Here is a 22,937-nt window from a genome sequence, read left to right on the forward strand (position 1 = left end):
TATGATGGGATATTATACAACTTTAAGACAGAATAAAGTCATGAAGCATGTATCAACATGGATGGACCTTAAAGATGTTATGCTGAGTGAAATTAGCCAGAAACAAAAGGACAAATACTGTATGGTCTCACTGATATGAACTGACATTAGCAAATGAATTTGGAGAATTTCAGTTCGTAACAGAGACCATCAGGAGATAGAAATAGGGTAGATATTGGGTAATTGGAGCTGAAGGGATACAGATTGTGCAACCAGACTGATGTAAACATTCAGAAATGAATAGCACAATATTACCTAACTGTCATACAGTAATGTTAGAACACTGAATGAAGCTGAGTGTGTGAATGATAGAGAGAGGAGGCCTGGGGGCACAAATGAAATCAGAAGGAAAGATAGTCAATAAAGACTGGGATGGTATAATCTAGGAATGCCTAGAGTGTATAATGATAGTGACTAAGTGTGCAAATTTTAAAATGTTTCTGTATGAGGAAGAACAAATGAATGTCAATAATGCAGGGTGTTGAAAATGGATGGTAATTAATATTTTAAAACTAACGTGTGAGACAAGCAAAAAATGTTTATTTGGTACAAAATTTATATTTTGACTAGTGCATTTCCTAATATAACTCATGTAGGCAGCTTAATTGAGCAGCATAGTACTTGGAACCTTGTGTAGGGCAGGAGATTTTGTAGGTTTGTCCAGAGTAATGCCCAGATAAATCCCAGAGTGATCTGAACAGTGAATAGGGAAGTTTTTGCGGAGTCCCTTAGGAAGAAAGGGGGAAAATTCAACTTCCCCAAGTGGAGAATTCTTGATATTCTCACAGGCAGTGGGGACAGCCAAAGCAGTAGGCCGAGCCTCCAATCTTGGGGTTTGTTCATATGAAACTTAATCCTCAAAGGGTAGGCTAAGCCTACTTAAAATTAGGCCTAAGAGTCACCCCCAAGAGAACCTCTTCTGTTGCTCAGATGTGACCTCTCTTGCTTGGCCGACACAGCAAACAAACTCACTGCCCTCCCTCTCTCTATGTGAGACATGACTCCCAGGGGTGTGGACCTTCCTGGCAACGTGGGACAGATATCCTAGAATGAGTTGGAACTCAGCATCAACGGATTGAGAAAATCTTCTCGACCGAAATGTGAAAGAGCGAAATGAGACAAAATAAAGTGTCAATGGCTGAGAGATTCCAGACAGAGTCGAGAGGTTATCCTGGAGGTTATTCTTACGCATTAAATAGATATCACCTGTTTAGTGTAATAGAGAGGCTGGAGGAAACTGCCTGAAAATGTGGAGTTGTGCTCTGGTTGCCATGTTTCTTGAAGATAATTGAATGATGATATTGCTGTTGCAGTGTGATTGTATGGTTGTGAGAGCCTTGTTTCTCATGCTCCTTTTGTCTACCTTATTGATGGACAAGTAAAACATATGGATTGAAAGTAAATTAATAATAGGGGGAACAAATGTTAAAATAAATTTAGTAGATTGAAATGCTGGTGATCAGTGAAGGGGAGGGGTAAGGGATATGGTATGTATGAATTTTTTTCTGTTTTCTTTTTATTGCTTTTTCTGAGTTGATGCAGATGTTCTAAGAAATAATCATGATGATGAATATACAACTATGTGATGATAGTGTAAGTTATTGATTGCATAAGAAGAAAGGAATGATCACATGATAAGAATGTTTGTTTGTATGTGGTTATGTTTAATAAACAAAAAATAAATTAACTAAAAAGATAAAATACTGGAGACTAAAAGAGATGTCATTTATATTCATTTGTTAAATCCTGTCTTCTCTGTATAACTCCACCATCATCTTTGATCTTTCCATCCCTCTCTTTAGGGGTGTTTGGGCTATGGCAATTCTAAATGTTTCATATTGTAAGGGTCTGTCAGTAATAATGGTGTAGGGAGATGGAACTATCTGATGCTCTGGAGAGGCTGGGCTGATTTTCAGGACTTATATGGAGAATGACCCATCTGGAAGTTATAGGTTTCTGGAAGGTTACTCTAGTGCCTGGAATCCTTGTGTAATCTTATATATTGTCCTAGTTATTCTTTAGGTTTGGCTGGAATGGTCCTGATGGGGGATAGCAGGTTATGATAGGTAGCAAGGTCTAAGTGAAGCTTGAATAAGAACAACCTGACTTATTATCTTGACTCAATTTGAACTCTCTTTGCCACTGATACTTTATTAATTACACTTCTTTCCCCCCATTTGGTCAGGATGGAATTGTTGATTCCACAGTGCCAGGTCTGGATTCATCCCTGAAAATCATCTCCCACGTCACCAGGGAGACTTTCACCCCTGGATGTCATGTCTCATGTCGGGGAGAGAACAATGATTTCACGTGCAGCGTTGGGCTTAGAGAGAGTGAGACCATATGTGAGCAACAAAAGAGGTCCTCCAGAAGAGCTCTTAGGCATGCCTATAAGTAGTCTTAGCTTCTCTGCTACCTACATAAACTTCACAAGAGTAAGCCTCATGATCGAGGGCATGGCCTTTTGATTTGGGTGCCCCTAGAGTTTGACGCAGTAGCAGGGCGTTCCCTGATGGTAAGCTTTAATAGTTCCGTATTCTTTTTCCCCTCCCTCAGGAGACTTTGCCAATTCTTTTTGGTTATCTGCTTAATATACTCTGTGATGTATACGGCATTACAATAATCTATTTGGATTAAAGGATCTCTTTCTTAATCCGTGCTCCCTGTGTTTCATTTGTTCAAGTGAGCTATACAGGTAGGTTGAATTAGATTACGTACTACAGAAAATTTCAATTCCAAACCAAATAAACCTTTCTTCCATTGGTCTCAAAGAGTATGTGTGGTTCTGAAATATAGACACTGTCTTCCTTACCCTTATGTTCTGAATTACTTTAACTCCAACCTGTCTAGCTTTGTTCTTTTCTCTAAATATAAGGTTGTATATATAAAACAGCCTCCCAAAATCCAGAAATAATAATCACCACTGCAGACTTAATGTGTCTACTCTAAAAGCTTACAATCTAGGCCCCTATTTTCTTATAAGCATTTTGTAAAGGTGACCATACCATTCTTGTTCTTTTGTTTCTGGCTTATTTTGTCTTGCCAAATGTCTCATATGTTCATTCACATTGTTCCATGCCTCATGACTTTGTTCCTTTTTGTAGCAGCACAGCCTTTGTTCAAAAGTACACACTCGTTTGCCAATCTGCTTCTCCATCAGCGCATCCTTCAGCCACCTGCATTCATTGGGCATTATGTAGAGGGCCCAAAGTCCACAGTCCATCAACATTCTCAATTTTAGATAATTTCATTGTTCCCAAGAGAAAGAAAACCAATAAACACTAAACCTCCTTTTAACTCTTGTCCCTCCCCCCATTATTTATGTCTGCTGTTGATGTGGTAGTGCTAATTATTTCCTTTTGAACATAGCTCATAGCATGCAATAGCAGTTTTCCCCCGTTAATGGACTTAAACACTCTTTGTACAAGAATCATATCTTTGAAGTAATTCTTGCAAAAACTAATTCATATTTTTAGCGTTAATCAGTGGGAGACGTAGGTCTCCAAAACCCCTTTCAATCTTGTTCATCTTCAATATTGTAATATTACTTGTAGACCCACTAGAGAACCAGTTTCACTCCTATGTATTCCCTTACATTGGAGTTCAACTGCATTAGCTAACAGTTCACCCATCTCTAGCTTCTATGTATCTCTAATTCCCCTATATTCTGTATTAAAAGCCTCTGATTATACCTTTATGCTGGTCATAAAAGTGGAATCATACAGTATCTATCCTTTTGTATCAGGCTAATTTCACTCAGCATTATGTCCTCAAGGCTCATCCATCTTGTCTTGTGCTTTGGCACATCATTTTGTCTTACTGCTCCATAATATTCCATTGTATGTGTATACCACATTTTCTTGATCCACTTGCCTGTTGATGGGCATTTGGTTTGTTTCCATCTTTTGGCGATTGTGAATAATGCTTCTATGAATATTGGTGTGCAAATGTTTGTAGGTGTCATTGCTTTTAGTTCTTCTGGGTATATACCAAGTAGTGCCATTGCTGGGTCATAGGGGAACTTGATATTTAGTTTCCTAAGGAACTGCCAAAGAGTCTTCCATAGTAGCTGCACCAGTATACAGTCCCACCAGCAGCATGTAAGTGTCCAGTTTCTCCACATCCTTTCCATCATTTACGGTTTCCTGTTTGTTTACTAGGAGCCATTCTTTTTTTTTTTTTAATGTTTTTATTGATATCTCTTCACACATGTATGGTCCATGCAAAGTATATAATCAATGGCTCATAGTATCATCACATAGTTGTGCATTCATCACCATGACGATTTTTAAAATGCTTGTCTTACTCCAGAAAAAGAAATAAAATGAAAAAAACTCATACATCTCATACCCTTTATCCCTCCCTCTGTTTGAAATCTCTCAACCACTGAAATTTTATTTTGTCTCACTTTGCTCCTCCCCCTTTTGGTCAAGAAGCCTCTCTCAATCCCATGATGCTGGGGGTCCTGGTTCATCCCAGGATTTCTGTCCCACGTTGCTAGGGAAATTTATACCCCCTAGGAGTCATGTCTCATGTAGGGGGGAATTCACCTGCCCAGTTGACTTAGAAAGAGCACATCTGAGCAACAAAAGAAGTTCTCTGGGGGTAACTCTTAGGCACACTCATAAGCAGGCCTAGCTTCTCTTTGCAGGAATGTTTCATAGGGGCGAATCCCAAGATTGAGGGTTCATTCTGCTGAATGGGTTGTCCCCACTGCTTGTAAGAATATTAGGAATTCCCCAAATGGGAAGTTTAACATGTCTTCCTTTCTTCCCAGCCCTCCAGGGGGACTCTGCAAACACCCTTTGGTTCTCTCCCAAATCACCCCGGGGTGCATTGGGGCATCACACCATTCTGTACAAAACACCAAGATCTCACGCTTTATTCAAGATTCTATGTAATTATGGTGTCCAGGTAAACTGACTGTAGAAGTTAAATTAGATAATGCACTACCCAAAATATAAATTTTGTACCAAATAAACATTTCTTCCTTTGGTCTCAGACAGAAGTTGAAGTTTTAAAATATGGACCATATCATCTTTTATCCTGTATTCTAATTTACCTTAGTCCTATCCAGATCAGCTTCATTCATATCTCCAGTTGAAGTCTGATCACTTTTTCAACTTTTTTGACAGTTGCAATATGCTAACTTCCATAGCTTCAGAGCTCTCTGAGTCTCAGGTGTTACATAAATACCCGAAGATTCAGTGAATAACCAGGTTATGCACAAATACCTCAATACCTCAGATTTTGAAATAACAGTTACAACTCTAGACTAGATGTGACTGCTATAAAAGCTTACAGTCTAGGACCCTTTACAATAGGCCCCAACCTGATAATCCTTGCTCTCAACTTAAATTCTCTGATTTTGTATTGTTAGTCCATATGAGTGAGACATGATAGTATTTGCCTTCTTGTTTCTGACATTGCATTCAATATAGTGTCTTCAAGGTTCATTCACCTAGTTGCATGCCCCACAACTTCATTCCTTCTTGCAGCCGCTCAGTAGTCCATTGTATTTATATGCCACTATTCCCCTTCTGCACCATCCTTAAAACTTCATGTAAATCAATAGCAGCCATTCTTATAGGTGTGAGGTGTTATCACATTGCAGTCTTGATCTGCATTTCCCTTATAGCCAATGAAAATGAGCATTGTCTTCATTTGCTTTTGAGCCATCTGTATTTGCTCTTGAGAAAAACGCCTATTCATATCTTTAGCCCATTTCACAATTGGGTTTTTTGTTCTTTTGTTGTTGAGTTGTATGATTTCTTTCTATATACAGGAAGTCAAATATTTGTCTGATATGTGATTTCCAAATATTTTCTCCTGTTGAGTTGCCTGCCCCTTTTTGATAAAGTCTTTTGAGGTGCAGAAGCATTTGATTTTGAGGAGTTCCCATTTACCTATTTTTTCTTTTGTTGCTTGTGCTTTGGGTGTAAAGTTTAGGAAGCTACTTCCTATTACTAGGTCTTGAAGATGTTTCCCTACATTTTCTTCTAGAAACTTTATGGTGCTAGTTCTTATATTTAGGTGTTAGATCCACTTTGAGTTAATTTTTGTGTAGGGTGTAAGATAGTGGTGTTCTTTCATTCTTTCGGCTATTGATATCCAGTTTTTCCATGCTGAATTATCGAAAAGACTATTTTGTCCCAGTTCAGAGGATTTGGTAGCCTTGTCAAAAATCAGTTGACCATAGATTTGGTGGTCTATTTCTGCCATCTCAATTCGATTACATTGGTCAGTGCTTCTGTCTTTGTGACAGTACCATGTTGTTTTGACCACTGTGGCTTTATGATAGGTTTTAAAGTCAAGGAGTGTTAATCCTCCCACTTCATTCTTCTTTTTTAGGATGCTTTTAGCTATTTGGGGTCTCTTTCCCTTCCAGATGAATTTGGCAATTAGCTTTTCCAAATCTTCAAAGTAGGTTGTTGGTATTTTGATTGGTACTGAGTTGAATCTGTAGATCAATTTGGGGAGAATTGACATCTTAGCTATATTTAGCCTTCCTATCCATGAGCAGGGAACATCTTTCCACCTATTTAGATCTCCTTTGATTTCTTTTAGCAATGTTAAGTCGTTTTCTGTGTACAAGTCCTTTATGTCCCTAGTTAAGTTCATTCCTAAGTACTTGATTCTTTTAGTTGCTATTTTGAATGGAATTTTTTCCTTAACTGACTCAACTAGGACATTGCTTGTGTATAGAAATGTTACTGATCTTTGCCCATTAATTTTATATCCTGCCATCTTGCTGAATTGTTTATTAGCTCAAGAAGCTTTGCTGTAGATTTCTCAGTATTTTCCAATTGTATTATCATATCATTGGCAAATAATGAGTTTTACTTCTTCCTTTCCAATTTGGATGCCTTTTATTTCTTTGTCTTGCCTGATTGCTCTAGCTAGAACTTCCAGCACAATGCTGAATAATAGTGGTGACAGTGGGCATCCTTGTCTTGTTCCTGATCTTAGGGGGGAAAGCTTTCAGTCTCTCCATTTTATTGATTTTCTCAAAGAACCAACTTTTGGTTTCTATAGTTCTTTTGTTCTCCCATTCGTTTATCTCTGCTTTAATCTTTGTTATTTCTCTTCTTCTTTTTGCTTTGGGGTTAATTTGCTGTTCTTTCTCAGGTTCCTCCAGGTGTGCTGTTAAGTCCTCGATTTTTGCTGGTTCTTGTTTTTAAACAAGAATTTAGGGCAATAAATTTCCATCTTAGCACAGCCTTTGCTGCATCCCATGAGTTCTGCTGAGTTGTATTCTCATTTTCATTCATCTCCAGATAGCTACTGATTTCTCTAGCAATTTCTTCTTTAACCCTCTGTTTTTTAAAGAATGTGTTATTTAATCTCCATATATTTGTGAGTATTCTCATTCTTTGGTGGTTATTGAGATCCAACTTCATCCCATTGTGATCAGAGTAAGTGGTTTGAATAATTTTAGTGTTTTTAAATTTATAAAGACCTGTTTTGTGCCCCCAGCATATGATCTTATCCTGGAGAATGTTCCATGAACACTAGAGAAGAATGTACATCCCTGTATTTTGGGGTTCAGTGACCTATATATATCTGTTAGGTCTAATTCATTTATCAAGTTATTTACCTTCTCTATTTCCTTGTTGATCTTCTGTCTGGTTGTTCTATCTATAGAGGAGAGTGGTGTATTGAAGTCTCCTACTATTATTGTTGAAACATCTATCGCTCCGTTCAGTTTTGCCAATGTCTATCTCATGTACTTTGGAGCTCCTTGATTGGGAGCATAAATATTTATGATTGTTATATCTTTTTGGTGAATTGACCCTTTAATTAGTATATAGTGTTCTTCTTTCTCTCTTCTGATGTCTTTACATTTAAAGTTTATTTTGTCTGATATTAGTGTAGCTACTCCTGCTTTCTTTTGGTTACAACTTGAGTGAAAAATCTTTTTCCATCCTTTCACTTTCAATCTATTTGTATTCTTGCATCTAAGATGAGTCTCTTGTAAACAGCTTATAGCTGAATTATGTTTCTTAATCCATTCTGCCAATCTGTATCTTTTAACTGGTAAATTTAGTCCATTAACATTCAAAGCTATTATTGAAAGGGTGTTTCTTGAATCTACCATCTTATCTTTTTAATTTTATTTGTCAGATCTATATATTCTTTTCCCTCTTTCTCTTTGTATTCTTTAAATTACCATTGGTGGTACTCTTCAATTCTGTGCCTTCCTCCAGACTTCCCTCTCCTGTCTTTTTTTTTTTTTTCAGCTGGCAGAAGTCCTTTTAGTATGTCTTATAGGGCTGGTCTCTTGTTGACAAATTCTTTCAGGACTTCTTTGTCTGTGAAAACTTTAATCTCTCCCTCAGTTTTGAAGGACAGTTTGGCTTGGTACAGAATTCTTGGCTGGAAATATTTCTCTTTCAGGATCTTGAATATGTCATACCACTACCTTCTCTCCTCTAGCATGCTAGTTGAGCAGTCTGAACTCAGTCTTATTTGGTTTCCCTTGTACGTAGTAGATTGTTTTTCTCTTGCTGCTTTCAGGATTTTCTGCTTCTCTTCAACATTTGACAGACTGATTAGTATGTGTCCTGGGGAAGGCTTATTTGGGTTTATCCTATTTGTAGTTAGTTGGGCTTCTTTGACTTGTATATTTATGTCCTTTATGAAGGTTGGGAAGTTTTTCCCCATTATATCCTCAACTACTCTTCTTAGCCCTTTACTCCTCTCTTCTCCTTCTGGGACACCAGTGTTTCTTATATTTGTGCACTTTGTTTTGTCTATGATTTCCCTGAGGTCCAATTCAGATTTTTCCATCTTTTTTGCCATTTGCTGTTTTGAGTTTTCAAAATCAGTTATTGTGTCCTGTATATCATTTATTCTTACTTCTGCCTCTTCAGATCTGGTGTTGTGTGTCTCTAGTATGGTTTGTATTTGGTCAATAGAATCTTTAATCTCTGTGAAATCTGCTATTTTTCTATTTATTCTTTTAAATTCCTCTTTATGCTCTTCTATTGTCTTCTTGATCTCCTTTATGTCCTTTGCTATCCCACTTATTTTATTAAGTAGAATTATATGAACATCTTTGATTAGTTGTTCCAATGTCGTATCTCCTCTGGTGTTCCAATGTCTTTGTTTCCTCTGTTGTTTTAATTTGGTCATTAGGCAGGATATATCTGTCTGCATTGTGATATGCTTAGTGATCTTCTGCTGTATTCGTAGCATGTAAATATCTTGATTGATTTAATTTGGGAGTTGATTTCTTTTAGTAGTCTAAGGCCTTGTGTTTGTGGGGTGGTTGTATAGCAGGGAGCTGGGTACAGAGTGGGGCACTAAGGGCGGTGATTTGTTTCAAGGCAGGTACAGGTGCAGGTTGGGGATGTTACGCTGATGCTTGTGAACGTGGGTGTCCAGTGGCCAGGGAGGATGTAGGTGTGCGGGCGCTGCTCTGGGGGCCGTAACCCTGGTGTGCTCTGGTCTAAGGCATGGAGCCCTTTTTGTGCATGTGCAGAGCTGTGGCAGCAGGTTGGCATTTTGCTTTCATGGATTAGGGGCAGATGTGACCCGCCTGCGCAGTTCAACACTTTCTCAGAACTGGGAAGTGTGGCTGAGGGCTGTGCACATGTGCAATTCTAGGACTGCTGTAGAGTGCGGTTCCCAGAGCTGAATGTTGTGATTGGTGACCCATGTGCATGTGTGGGCCTGTGTGGATGCATGGATCTAGGAGTGCCATAAACTGATGCACAGAGCTCAGAGGGTATAGGGTGAGGCTGTGTGACACTATGGTTGGGCAGCAGGAGTAGCCTGGGTATGGAGGTTAATGTCCGCAGCCTTTATGCACTGGCAACAGCCTGCAGGGAACAGGGAAGGGGAGGTAGTGCTCGGGAAGTGTGCAGGAGAGGTGAGTTGGGCTGTACTTGAGCTGGGGGTGTGGGATATGTACATGGGCTGGTGGGGTTGGGGCTCCTGGGGCATGGGGAATGGGAGTGGGTGATGGGGTTCAGGTGCACGGGATGTTGAGTGAGTCACCAGTCATGGGGCTGCACTGGTGAGGATAAGTGCACCCAAGGCACGTGGCCTGGCTTTCTTCATTATCTCCAGCTCCCGTCTGTGTACTTCTGCGGCCTCCGCACCAAGCTCCAGCTTTCTGCCTTTCGGTTCCTCAGCCTCTGCAACCAAGGCTGCCTTATGTGGTACGAAAGGCTTTCCCAGGTCAGCCGCATTCCTGAATTGCTGCCTCGCTCGCCCTCCTGTCCCTTCTCTAACATTTCCATGGAGCAGAGCTAATCTCAAGCTACTCTATTTGGCCATCTTCCTGGATGTCTCCCCTTAATAGTGTATTTTGATGTCAAAAAAAGTTTTTAATTTTGATAAAGTCCAAGTTACCTATTTTTTCCTCTTGTCACCTGTGCTTTTGGTTTCATATTTGAGAAACCATTGCCAAATCCGAGGTCATGTAGAGTTGCTCTTATGTTTTCTTCTTAGAGTTTTATCTCTTAAATTTAGTTCTGTGATTCATTTTGAATTAATTTTTATAAGGTAAGAGTTCACCTTCATTCTTTTGCATTGGCTATCCAGTTTTCCCAGTACCATTCATTGAAGACTCTTTTCTTCCCCTTTTGATGGTCTTGGTACACTTTTTGAACATCAGTTGTCCTTAGAAGTCTGGGTTTGTTTCTCTCTCCCAATTCTATTGCACCAGTCCATGTGTATCTATCCTAATGCAGGTACTACACGGTCTTATTTACTGTGTCTTTTTAGTAAGTTTTGAAATCATTAAGTGTGACTCCTCCGGTTTTATTCTTTGTCAAGCATCTCTGGCTATTTGGGATCTTTTGAAACTCTATATGAATTTTAGGGTGAATTCTTCTATTTCTGCAAAACAGGCCATTAGAGTTTTTTCCTTCTTAGAAAAGTTGTGGGATTATAGACAATCATTCATAAAATACAGGATTCTCATATACCCTATTATTAATACCTTGCACTGGTTTGGAACATTTGCTACAATTGATGATAGCACATTTTAGAGTTGTAATTGATGTACTATTAACTATATTCCATGGTTTCACTTAGGGTTCACTGCATAGTATATTCCCATGGATTAAAAGTTTTTTATTCTGTTAGCATATATACAAACTAACATTTCCCCTTTTAATCATATTCAGATATATATTTCAGTGCTGTTAATTACATTCACAATTGTACTACCATCACCACCATCTATTACCAAAACATTTCCATCACTCCAGATAGGGACTCTGTACAACCTATGCCTTAACTTCCTATTCCTTGTCCCCATCCCCTGGCAATCTCTATTTTAGATTCTGACTCTATGAGCTTGCTTTTTCTTTTTTAAAAATATTTTTATTAAGATATCTTCACATATCATACTATCCGTCCATAGTATACAATCAGTGGCTTACAATATTATCACCTAGTTGTGTATTCATCATCATGATCATTTTTATGAAATTTGCATCACTCCAGAAAAAGAAATAAAAAGAAAAAAGGAAAAACGCATACATCCCATACCCCTTACCTCTCCTTCTCATTGACACTGGTATCTCAATCTACTCAATTTTTTTTACCCCTTATCCATTATTTATTTATTTATTTTTTCACTCATCTGTCCATGTACTGGATAAAAGGAGCATCAGACACAAGGTTTTCACAATCACATGGTCATACTGTAAAAGCTATATAGTTATACAGTCGTCTTCAGGAATCAAGGCTACTGGTGTACACATGTGATCAAATATTGTGCTGCTACAAAAAGAAATGAAGTCATGAGGCAGGCAACATTATGAATGAACCTGTGGGAGGCAAAATAAGCCAGAAACAAAAGAGCAGTTATTGTACGGTCTCATTTAGAAAATGCTTGTAAGAAAATGGGGGCTAGATTGTAAGCTCTTGTAGCAGACACGTTTGTCTGGAATGGTAATTATTCTTGGATTTTTAGAGGCTGTTTTTAATATATTTAGCCTGGTTTTCAGAGATAAAAGAATGAAGGTGATCAGGTCAGGATTAAGATAATTCAGAACACAGGGACAAGGAAGATATTACCTATATTTTAGACCCTCACCTACTCTTTGCGACCAAAGGAAGAAAAATTTATTTTGTCCAGAAGCTAAAATTTTCTGTAGCCCATTATCTAACTCAACTCGTGTAGATCGCTCATTTAAACAATCAAAACAAAGGCCCAAAATAAAAATGAGGGCCTTTAATCCTGTATAGCTTAATATAGTGCCTGGATATATCCCAGAATATATTAAACAGATAATCAAAAAGTATTGGCAAAGTTTAACTTGAAACTGTTAAACTTTACCATCAGGGAAACACCTGATACTGTGTTAAACATTAGGGACCCCCAAATCAATAGGCCAAGCCCATGATCATGAGGCTTTTCCTTGTGAAGCATATATATGTAGTGGAAAAGCTTAGCCTACCTATAGGTGTACCTAAGAGTCATCTCTGGAGGACCTCTTGTGTTGCTCAGATGTGGCCTCACTCTCTATAAGCCCAACTTTGCAAGTGAAATAATTACCCTCCCCCCTATATGGGACATGACATCCAGAGGTGAAAGTCTTCCTCGTGGTGTGGGAGATGACTTCCAGGGATGAGTCTGGCCCTACACTGTGTGATCAACAATTCCATCTGACCAAAAGGGGGAAAAGAAGTATAATAAATAAGGTATTAGTGGCTCAGAGAGTTCAAATAGTGTCAGTAGGCTACTCTGGAGGTTGCTCTTACACAAACTTCAGTTATACATTGCTACCTATTATAGCAGCGTTATTTACAATTGCAAAGAGATGGAAACAGCCAAAATGTCCATCAACAGAAGAATGGCTAAACAAACTGTGGTATATACATACGATGGAATATTATGCAGCTTTAAGACACGATAAACTTATGAAGCATGTAATAACATGGATGGACCTAGAGAATATTATGCTGAGTGAGTCCAGCCAAAAACTAAAGGACAAATACTGTATGGTCCCACTGATGTGAACGGACATTCGAGAATAAACTTGAAATATGTCATTGGTGACATAGTCCAGCAGGAGTTAGAAACAGGGTAAGATAATGGGTAATTAAAGCTGAAGGGATACAGACTGTGCAACAGGACTAGATACAAAAACTCAAAAATGGACAGCACAATAATACCTAATTGTAAAGTAATCATGTTAAAACACTGAATGAAGCTGCATCTGAGCTATAGGGTTTTTTTTTTTTTTTACTATTATTACTACTTTTATTTCTTTTCTCTATATTAACATTTTATATCTTTTTCTGTTGTGTTGCTAGTTCCTCTAAACCAATGCAAATGTACTAAGAAACGATGATCATGCATCTATGTGATGATGTTAAGAATTACTGAGTGCATATGTAGAATGGTATGATTTCTAAATGTTGGGTTAATTTCTTTTTTTTTTTCCATTAATAAAAAAAACAAAACAAAAAAAACTTGCCAAACCCCAACCAAAACCATTCCAGCCAATCCAAAAGAACACCTAGGGCAATATATAATGTTCTACAAAGGTTCCATGCATTAGGGTAACTTTACAGAAACCTACAACCTCCATATGGATCCCTGGACAAGATAGGTCCTGAAATCTAGAGGGGCCAGCTTTTCCAGAACATCAGCTAGTTTCATCTCCCTATCCCATATTATTGACAGATCTTCCAACATGAAAAAGTTAGAATGGACAGAACCCAAATACCCCTAAAGAGTAAGAGAAAGATCAAAGGTGATGGTGGAGTTATACAGAGAAGGTGGAGTTTAACAAATGAGTATGATTACCGAATCATTATATTTCTTTTAGTGTCCAGTGTCCTAGAGCAGGTAGGAGTAAAAAACTAAAATTGTGGAATTGTAACCCATAGCAAACTCTGAAATCTGTTCTACAATTAGTTGTTGTGCTATGCTTTGAAATTTGTTGCTTTTTTGTATATATGTTATTTTTCACAAAAAAGAAAAAAATAATGATAAAAAATATATGTATCTTCCTTCTAGCCGCCAATGTTCTGGAGCAGCTAGAAGGAAAAATCTAAGAGGATGGCAAGATAGCCCATGACATACTCTGAGATCTGTCCTGTAACTACTTTTTGAAGAGTGCTTTGAAAACTATTGCTTTTTTCTTTCTTTGCTTTGTATATATGTTATATGATACAATTAAAAAAAAAGTTAAAACAATTAAGGCTATTGAGCACAGCTCAGCAATTTCAGGTACTTCCATCTAGCCAATCCAATGCATCATAAACTAAAAAGGAATAGTTATACAATGCATAAGAATAACCTCTAGGATAACCTCTCGACTCTGTTTGAAATATCTCAGCGACTGAAACTTTGTTTTGTCTCATTTCTCTCTTCCCCCTGTTGGTCAAGAAAGCTTTCTCAATCCCATGATGCCAGGTCCTGGCTCATCCTTGGAGGCCTGTCCCACATTGCCAAGGAGATTTACACCTCTGGGAATCATGTCAGGCTGGAGGGGAGGGCAGTGAGTTTACCTCTCCAGTTGTCTTAGAGAGAGAGGACACATCTGAGCAACAAATGAGGTTCTTTGGGATGACTTAGGCATAATTATAGGTAGGCTCAGCTTCTCCTTTGCAGGAATAAATTTCATAGGGTTGAACCCCAAGATCAAGGGCTCAGCTTGTTGACTTGGTTGTTCCCACTGCTTACGAGAATATCAGGAATTTCCCAAATGGGGAAGTTTAAAATTTCCTCCTTTCTTCCCAGTTCCCCAAGGGGAGTCTGCAAATACTTTTTTTATTCTCTGCCCAAATTACTCTGGGATGTATTGGGGCATCACACTAACCTGTACCAACCAAGAAGATCTCACGCCCTGTTCAAGATTCCATGTAATTATGGTGTTTGAATAAACTGACTGTACGAGGATAATGCACTACCCAAAATATAAATTTGCACTAAATAAACATCTCTCCATGTTGTCTCCCACAGAGGTTGACGTTTTAAACAATGGAGCAAATCACCTTTTACCCTGTAATCTGATTTACCTTAGTCCTAGCCACATCAGCTTCATTCATATCTCTAGTTGAAGTCTGATCACTTTTTTTTTTTATAATATGGAATGCTTCACAAATTTGCGTGTCATCCTTGTGCAGGGGCCATGCTAATCTTCTCTGTATTGTTCCAATTTTAGTATATGTGTTGCCGAAGCGAGCACAGTCTGATCACTTTTTCAACTTTTTTAACAGTTACTATATGCTATATGGGGTAATGTGACTTTCATAGTTTCAGGACTCTAATTCAGGGTCTCAGGTGTCACATAAATACCTGAAGTTTCAGGGAACAACCAGGTTATGCGCAAGTAACTCAGTATCTCACAATTTAGAAGTAACAGTTGCAACTCCTGAATATATATAACCTCTGTAAGAGCTTACAATCTAGGACCCGTTACAATGGGCCCCCAACCTGATAACCCATGCTCTCGACTTCAGTTCTCCAAGTTTGTATACTATAGTTAGTCCTTTTGAGTGAGGCAAGATATTATTTGTCTTTTGGTTTCTGACATTCCATTGAACATACATACTGTCCTTAAGGTTCATTCGCCTAGTTGCTTGCCTCACAAGAGTTTACTTATTCTAATTGTTTCAAATCAGAAAGATCATACAATATTTGTCATAATGTGTTAGGCTTATTTCACTCAACATGATGTCTTCAAGTTTCATCTATGCTGGTGCATGTATCAGAACATCATGCCTTTTTTTTCACTTGAATATATATTTTTATTTAGATTTGCAGCACTAACACCATGATGATAAATGGTCACAAATCTGTATCAAGAAGCATATGATTTTCAAGTGTGCTGTTTTTCCCAAGTAATTTATGTACAGCATTATTAATACCTGGTACCAGATTCAAAGACAATTTTAGATTCTTTGGCTTTTGGGCATTTAGTAACATTAAAATGATTGTCTAGTCAGGCAGAACTAAGAAATTAAAATTATTTTTCTTCTGCCAGTTCCTTTGCAATAAGATCCGTCTTCTCATATGAAAAATCATTAATAGGCAGACCCTTGACACACTTCCAGGTCTTATTCTTGATCACAATAGGGAATGAGTAGAGCAGACCATCAGGAATGTCACAGGGGTTGCCATCAGAGTTAACACCCATGGGCACAAACTCACCCTCTGGGGTTCTAAACCAGATATCTGATGAGGTCACAGATGGCTTTTGCAGCAGACATTGCACTGGGATAGTTTCTGAGCCTTGATGACAGCAGTGCCATTCTGCTGCACAGAATGTGATGAAGTCTTCTTTAAGCCAGCTGTCATCTTTCAGAGCTTCATAAACACCAACTTCCTTTCCTTGCATTTTCACCTTGGCATGTTGGTATCAGGATTCTGAGTTGAGGTTTCCCCAGATGGTGACATTCTTTACATTATCAGCAGTCACTGCAAGTTTAAGGGCAATTTGAGATTTAGCTCAGTTTTGATCCAAATGCTTTAAGCAACTGAAGTTCTCCTTGGGAATGGATGGAGCCAACTTAAAGGAGTCAAGCAGTTAGTATTGGCTGGGTTTCCTACAACAACAACCTTAACTGACTGACTTCTTGGCGTATTTTTCCAAGGTTGCACCCTGGACTTTGAAGATTTTCACATTTGCTTTCAGTAACTATTTCTTCTCCTTGCCATCCCTTTTGGCATGGAACCCAGGAGAATGGTCACATTCAAGTCTTTGAAGGCAACATCTTTATCTGTTATGATGACATCTTTCAGGAGAGGAAGTACACAGTCTTGCAGTTCCATAAGGATCCCTTCCAGGATGCCCATCATGAGGATGATATCCAACAGCACAAAAATTAGAGGCTGGTCTTTATCAAAGACAGAGCCATTTCTAATCCTGTACAGCAGTGATAGGCAATTTGGCCAGCTGCTCCAGTCACAAGGACTCTGATTGGTTCCGACATGGTTGAGAACTATGTAGGCAGTGTCAGCAAATGCAGAATCAGCCTCATGGTATCGGGTCACCTCTACTGCAGGTGACCTTTTTATGGATATAATAAGGGAATAATATCCCACTGTATGTATAGCCCACATATTCTTTATCCATTCCTCTTTTGATGCAAATTTGGGTTGCTTCCATCTATTGTCAATTGTGAATAATGCTGCTATGAGCATCGGTGTGCAGATATCTGTTTGAATCCCTGTTTTCAATTCTTTTGGGTATATATTTAGTAGTGGGATTTCCAGGTCATATGGTGGTTCTATACTTAATTTTCTGAGAAACTGTCAAACTGTCTTCCACAGCAGCTGTGCCATTTTACATTGCCTCCAGCAGTGAATGAGTGTTCCCATTTCTCCACATCCTCTCCAACACTTATTTTTCATTTTTTTTTTGTCATTATCATTTCTTGATGGGATGGCTAAGATTTTTGTCATTATCACTTCTTGATGGGATGGCTAGATTGAGGAACATACTTGGCGGCAAGATATCAAACTGATAACCAGACTATAAAATGTATACAACAACCTTTAAATTTTTAATAAACTTTTTTGAGTGTTTAGCGAAGAGCCCTTGCTGTGATAGTCGTCACTTACATGCTCTCACTCGTTTAATGGCAGTAGAGACCCCAGGAGGGCAGGGTAATGGCAGAACAGTGCTGAGAAAGGAGCCTTAAGAACAACACAAAGAAAACAAAGATCTCACCACAAAATTGTACCTGAGTAATGTAGATTGGTAAATGATTTTATTCCTTTTTTCCTCTTTGATCTGATTTTAAAAAATGGACAGTTTTCAGATGTGGTGTAGAGTGGGTGAAAGGTGAGTTTCAAATCCAGAAACCTAGCTTAACACTAAATTAAGCTGCTGCATTCTTTACTTTGGGTGCTTAAACCAGCCAGCATTTCCACTTTGTAACAATTCGAATGTAATCTCACCACTAATGAGTTATTCAGCTTTCAACTGGAGAGTTAAGCATCTCTCTCCATGCCTAACATGGTAACATAAAATCCAAGAGTCTTTCACTTCTTTTGATACAACTATAGATACTCATTCATAAAGAGGAAGAATAGGCATTGCTTTTAGTAAACATTCTTTTTCTTTGCCTCCCTATCCCAATGTTAAGTTTATAGTAAAAACTTTAGAAACATTAAAATGGAAGACTCTCCAACTTAAAAAATATATATTTTTTGTTCCAGATCACTCTGTCAGGTAGGATTCCAGTATTATGATTATTTCAAACTCACATCCTCATAGGGATAAAAAGACAAAATAAAATTTGTGTGGTACAACGTGAACATTTCTTAAACCATCAGGGGCAAATAGTTAAAAATCCAGGTGTCAACAAGCAGCAAGACACAATATTTGGGGAGGTATCAATGTCATTGAAGGCTTAGTGGGACTGCAGAGGGCTTATTTCTCACCATCTGATGGGTTGCATTGACTGCTTAAATCCTCCCAAACCCAAGAGAATATTTGTATTCCAAAATCAAGATATTCTAAAATCACCCTTTATCTAGCATTAGTATCAAAATAATTTATCAACAAAAGAAAAATCTTTAAAAAAAATGAATCAGTTCCCAAAAGATGGGAAACATATATGTTTAAAGGCCATCCCTACTGAGATAAGGCCCCTCTAATTGCCTTTGACTAGAAGCAAGGCATGATGAGTATGTGTTTGTGTTTGTATGGTGAATTAGGTTGCAGAGACTTAAGGAAACTCAATACTGGAATCACCATGATTGTATTGCTACATATAATCCATTGCTGTTTCAGCTGGAGACTAAACAGTTTCTAGTAACAATGGTGAAACCAGTAATACAGAACTATGAAAATGTTAAATCAAAACACTAAAAAAAAAAGAAGAGGAGCAAGAAGCTGAGATTCTTGGTACAGAAACAGTGATAGATGAGTGGGAAGACTAAATTAAATTAAAACCTAAGTCTTTTCCAAACCCCAAAAAACGTAACAGGTACTTCAGAATATCAATTTAGCTATAGAGTAATGCTTTTTTTTTTTTTTTTTACAGTGTATTTAACAGCAACACAGGTATATCTGATTGAAAGTCCTAAGGACAATCAATCCGCGGGTATTTGTTTTTAAACTTTTTAAATTGTGAAAATATAACTGTATACAAAGCCAAGAAAGAAAAAAGCAATACTTTTCAAAGTACACTTCAACAAATAGTTATAGAACAAATCCCAGAATTTGTCATGCGCTGCTATTCCACCATCTCAGATTTTTCCTTCTAACTCCTCCAAAACTAGAAGGAATATTAATATATTGAATCAGCAGCCATATTCATTTAAGTCCCATTTTCTCTGTTATACCTCCTTTTCCTTTAATCCTTCTCCCAATCTATACGGATCTTTGGGGAATGCCTGTTATGACTTTTCATATTGAGAATGGTTGTCGACAGTAAAAGGGTAGTGGGATGTAAATAACTGATAATTCTGGAGAGGTTGGTCCCTCTTGGTTTTAACGATTTATCTGACCTAGGAACCCTCTAGGAATTATATGTTCCAGGAAGGCAGACCTAATGCATGAAAGCTTCATAGAGTCTCAATTTGAGCCCTTGGTGTTCCAAGAGTCAGCAGGAGTGATGCTGGTTGGGGTTTAGCAGACCACAGCAATCAATATTATCTAAGTAAAGCTTGCATAAGAGGAGCCTCCAGAACAGCCTCTTGACTCCATTTAATCTCTCTTGGCCACTGATGTCTTATTTTATTACACTTCTTTTCCCCCTTTAAGTCAGTAAGGTGTTGTCAATCCTACGGTGCAAGGGCCAGACGCATCCCTGAGAGTCATGCCCCACATTGTCAGGGAGATTTTCACCCTTGAATCGTTTGTACCTCGCAGGGGCGGAGGACAACGATTTTCCTTCCAGAGTTGTGCTTAGAGAGAGGCCACATCTGAGCAACAAAGAGGCTTCCTAGAAGTAACTCTTGGGCCTCATTATGGGTAGTCATAGCTTCTCCCCTACAGAAATAAGTTTCATAAAGTTAAGCCTCAATATCCAGGATCCCACCTATTTTCTTGTGAGTCCCTAACGGTTGAGAGGGTACCTGGGGTTTTCCAGATGGGAGAAATTGATATTTCCATATATATATATATATTTCCATGTATATATAAATATATATATTTCCATATATATATAAATATATATATATATATATTTTTTTTTTTCCTCTTCAGATCCTCAAGAGACTCTACCAATACTGTTTAATTATCAGCCCACTATAGTTTGAGATGTGTCCTGGTATTATATTAAGCTATAGAAAATTACAAGCCCTTGTTCTACTTCTGGACTCCAGGAGTTTGGGTTTTTTAAATGTGCTATCCAGAGAGTTTGATTTAGATTATATGTTACAGAAACTTTAGGTTATATACATAATGAACCTCTCAGCCTTTGGTCTCAAACAGTAACTGGAGGTATAGAGTAAATATCCTATCATCCTTTACTCTGCATTCTTACCTCAGACCCAACCAGATTGGCTTTATTTTAAACTCTAATTGAGGCCTGATCACTTTTTCGGTTACTTTAACTGTTATTCTGTTAAATATAGCTATGCTAATTTCAGGTCTGAAGCACTCCATTTCTGGGACCCAGCTATCACAGAGCTACACAAAGTTCTGGGGAATGCCGGCTGATACACGATAGCTCAGTGTCTAGAAATCTAGAAATACATCCACAACTGCAGACCAAATGTGTCTATGGTAAGGGCCCACAATCTAGGCTTCCATTTTTTAAATAAATATTTTCTGAGCGAGACCTTAGCATATTTGTTCTGCTGTTTCTGGCTTATTTTGCACAATTGTCCCCAAGATTTATTCAGTTCATTGTGTGCCCCTCAATGTCCCTTCTTTTTGTGGCTGCATTAACTTCCATCATATAAATGTATCACCATTTGTCATTGTGCTTCTTAGTCATTGTATCCTTTAGCTCTCTCTATCTATTAGGTATCATGGATAATGTCCAAAATAAACAAAACATGTCTTACAGTGTCTTTGCTTGGTTGTACAATCAGCAGCACTCTCAATTTTAGACAATTTTCGTTGGTCCATATGACAAAGAACGAGCAAACATAACATCCTCAACTATTGAATCAAAACTACCCCTTATCACTTGTCCCTCCCCTCCAGTCAGTTGTCAGTGCTAGTGCTGTGGTACTATTGATGTCTTCCTATTCACTATTGGCCATAGTATGCATTTTTAGTTTTCCCCCATATCTCTCTACTGTTGAGTCTTTATCCATTATTGACCCATTGAAGTAGTTCATGTGAGATCTTTTTAAAATTATAAATTTAGTCAGTGGGATACATGGCACTGTACATCGCCTTTCAATATGGCAGTGTTACTTATAAACCTGCTAATTAGTTATCATCACTTCAGTCTGTTCCCTTGCATTTAGATTCAACCTCTTTGGGTAGCCTTTCCTCAGTCTCTAGTTTTTGTGTACCTCTAGATCTGCTATATTTTACAGTGTATCCTCTCAGATTGTCTTTACTGGAGTCACAATAATGAACTCATACAGTATCTGTACTTTTGTGACTGACTTTTTTCACCCAGCCTTATGTCCTCAAGGTTCATCCATGTTGTCATATGTTTCAGGACATCATTTTGTCTTCAGCATAATGCTGTTATATGCAGGTATATATATAATGTATATACCATAATTTGTTTATCCACTTCTCTGTTGATGAGGATTTGGATTGTTTCCGTCTTTTGGTGATTGTGAATAATACCGCTGTGAACATTGGTGTGCAAATGTCTGCTCGTGTCACTGCTTTCAGCTCTTCTGGGTATATACTGCCGCTGATAGCTTCAGCCGGGCTGCGCGACCGGTACACTGGGTGGGTTTGGGGCGAGCTCGCAGGGAATTAACCTGGGTAAGCTGGAGCCGGCGCTTTCCCCAGCCGGCGGTCGCGAGAAAAGTCTTCACTCAGGCCAGATGCGGGTTTTAAGCTTTTATTGTTACACTCCGGGATGGGCTACCCGGGAACCCGAGGAGTGAGACGTCTGGGGTCCGAAGACCCCGGGGCTCGGACGACCCAGAGCGGGGTAAGCGTGGGGCTTAAGTACTCTCGGGGAGGGGTGGAGTCTTGGGCGCACACGTCAGGAAGGGACAGCCAATCACACAAGGCAGGAGGCAGTTGCTAGGCTGAGGGCTTAGGTTAGGTATAGAGGAGTGAAGAGAATAACAGGAAGGCTTGCGGTTTAGTGGTGAGCTACGGAAATGGGCGGTCTACAACAAGAGGGGGAAGGGGGGAACAGAGAGGGGGGTTACAGGTACGGAGGGCAGAGAGTGAATGTAGAGAGGGAGAGAAGGATTAAAAAATTTTAAGCATGGGTAGGCTCTAGTCCCTGAGAAATATGCCACATATACCAAGTATTGATATTGCCAGGTCAAATGGCAGCTTGTGTATTTAGTTTTCTGAGGAATTGCCAAACTGTCTTCCACAGCAGCAGCACCATTATACATTTCCACCAACGGTGAATAAGTGTTCCTATTTCTCCACATCCTCTCCAACATTGTAGTTGTCTGCTTATTTAATAGAAGCCATTCTTATTGGTATCAGGTGATATCTCATTGTCATTTTGATTTGCATTTCCCTTATTACTAATGAAAATGAACATCTCTTCATGTGCTTTTTAGCCATCTATATTTGCTCTTCAGAAAAGCATCTATTCATGTCTTTAGCCCATTTTATAATTGGGTTGTTCGTTCTTTTTTGTTGAGTTGTATAATTTCTGCATGTACACAGGAGATCAAACTTTTATCCAATATGTGGTTTCTAAATATTTTCTTTCATTGGGATGGCTGCCTCTTCACCTTTTTAACGAAGTGGTTTGAGGCACAGATGTTCTTGATTTTAAGAAGTCTCCATTTGTCTATTTTTTCTCGTGCTGCTTGTGCTTTAGTTGTAAAGTTTAAGAAACTACCTTCTATTACTAAA

At 38.5% G+C, this 22,937-nt stretch overlaps 1 protein-coding gene, 1 non-coding gene and 1 pseudogene across 16 annotated transcripts in view; 1 reads left to right on the forward strand and 2 right to left on the reverse strand.

Moving 5' to 3' along the window:
* PPP6R2 (protein phosphatase 6 regulatory subunit 2) overlaps positions 1-22,937 on the forward strand; it is a 215,024-nt gene that overhangs the window by 133,040 nt on the left and 59,047 nt on the right. The window lies entirely within an intron of this gene.
* On the reverse strand, positions 15,094-15,200 carry LOC143642921 (U6 spliceosomal RNA). The gene has a single exon (XR_013155980.1). It is a non-coding gene; the product is annotated as a U6 spliceosomal RNA (small nuclear RNA).
* On the reverse strand, positions 15,957-16,947 carry LOC143691175 (malate dehydrogenase, cytoplasmic pseudogene; annotated as a pseudogene).

The sequence above is a fragment of the Tamandua tetradactyla genome, chromosome 7, assembly GCF_023851605.1.
Source record: "Tamandua tetradactyla isolate mTamTet1 chromosome 7, mTamTet1.pri, whole genome shotgun sequence".
Classification (NCBI taxonomy): Eukaryota; Metazoa; Chordata; class Mammalia; order Pilosa; family Myrmecophagidae; genus Tamandua; species Tamandua tetradactyla.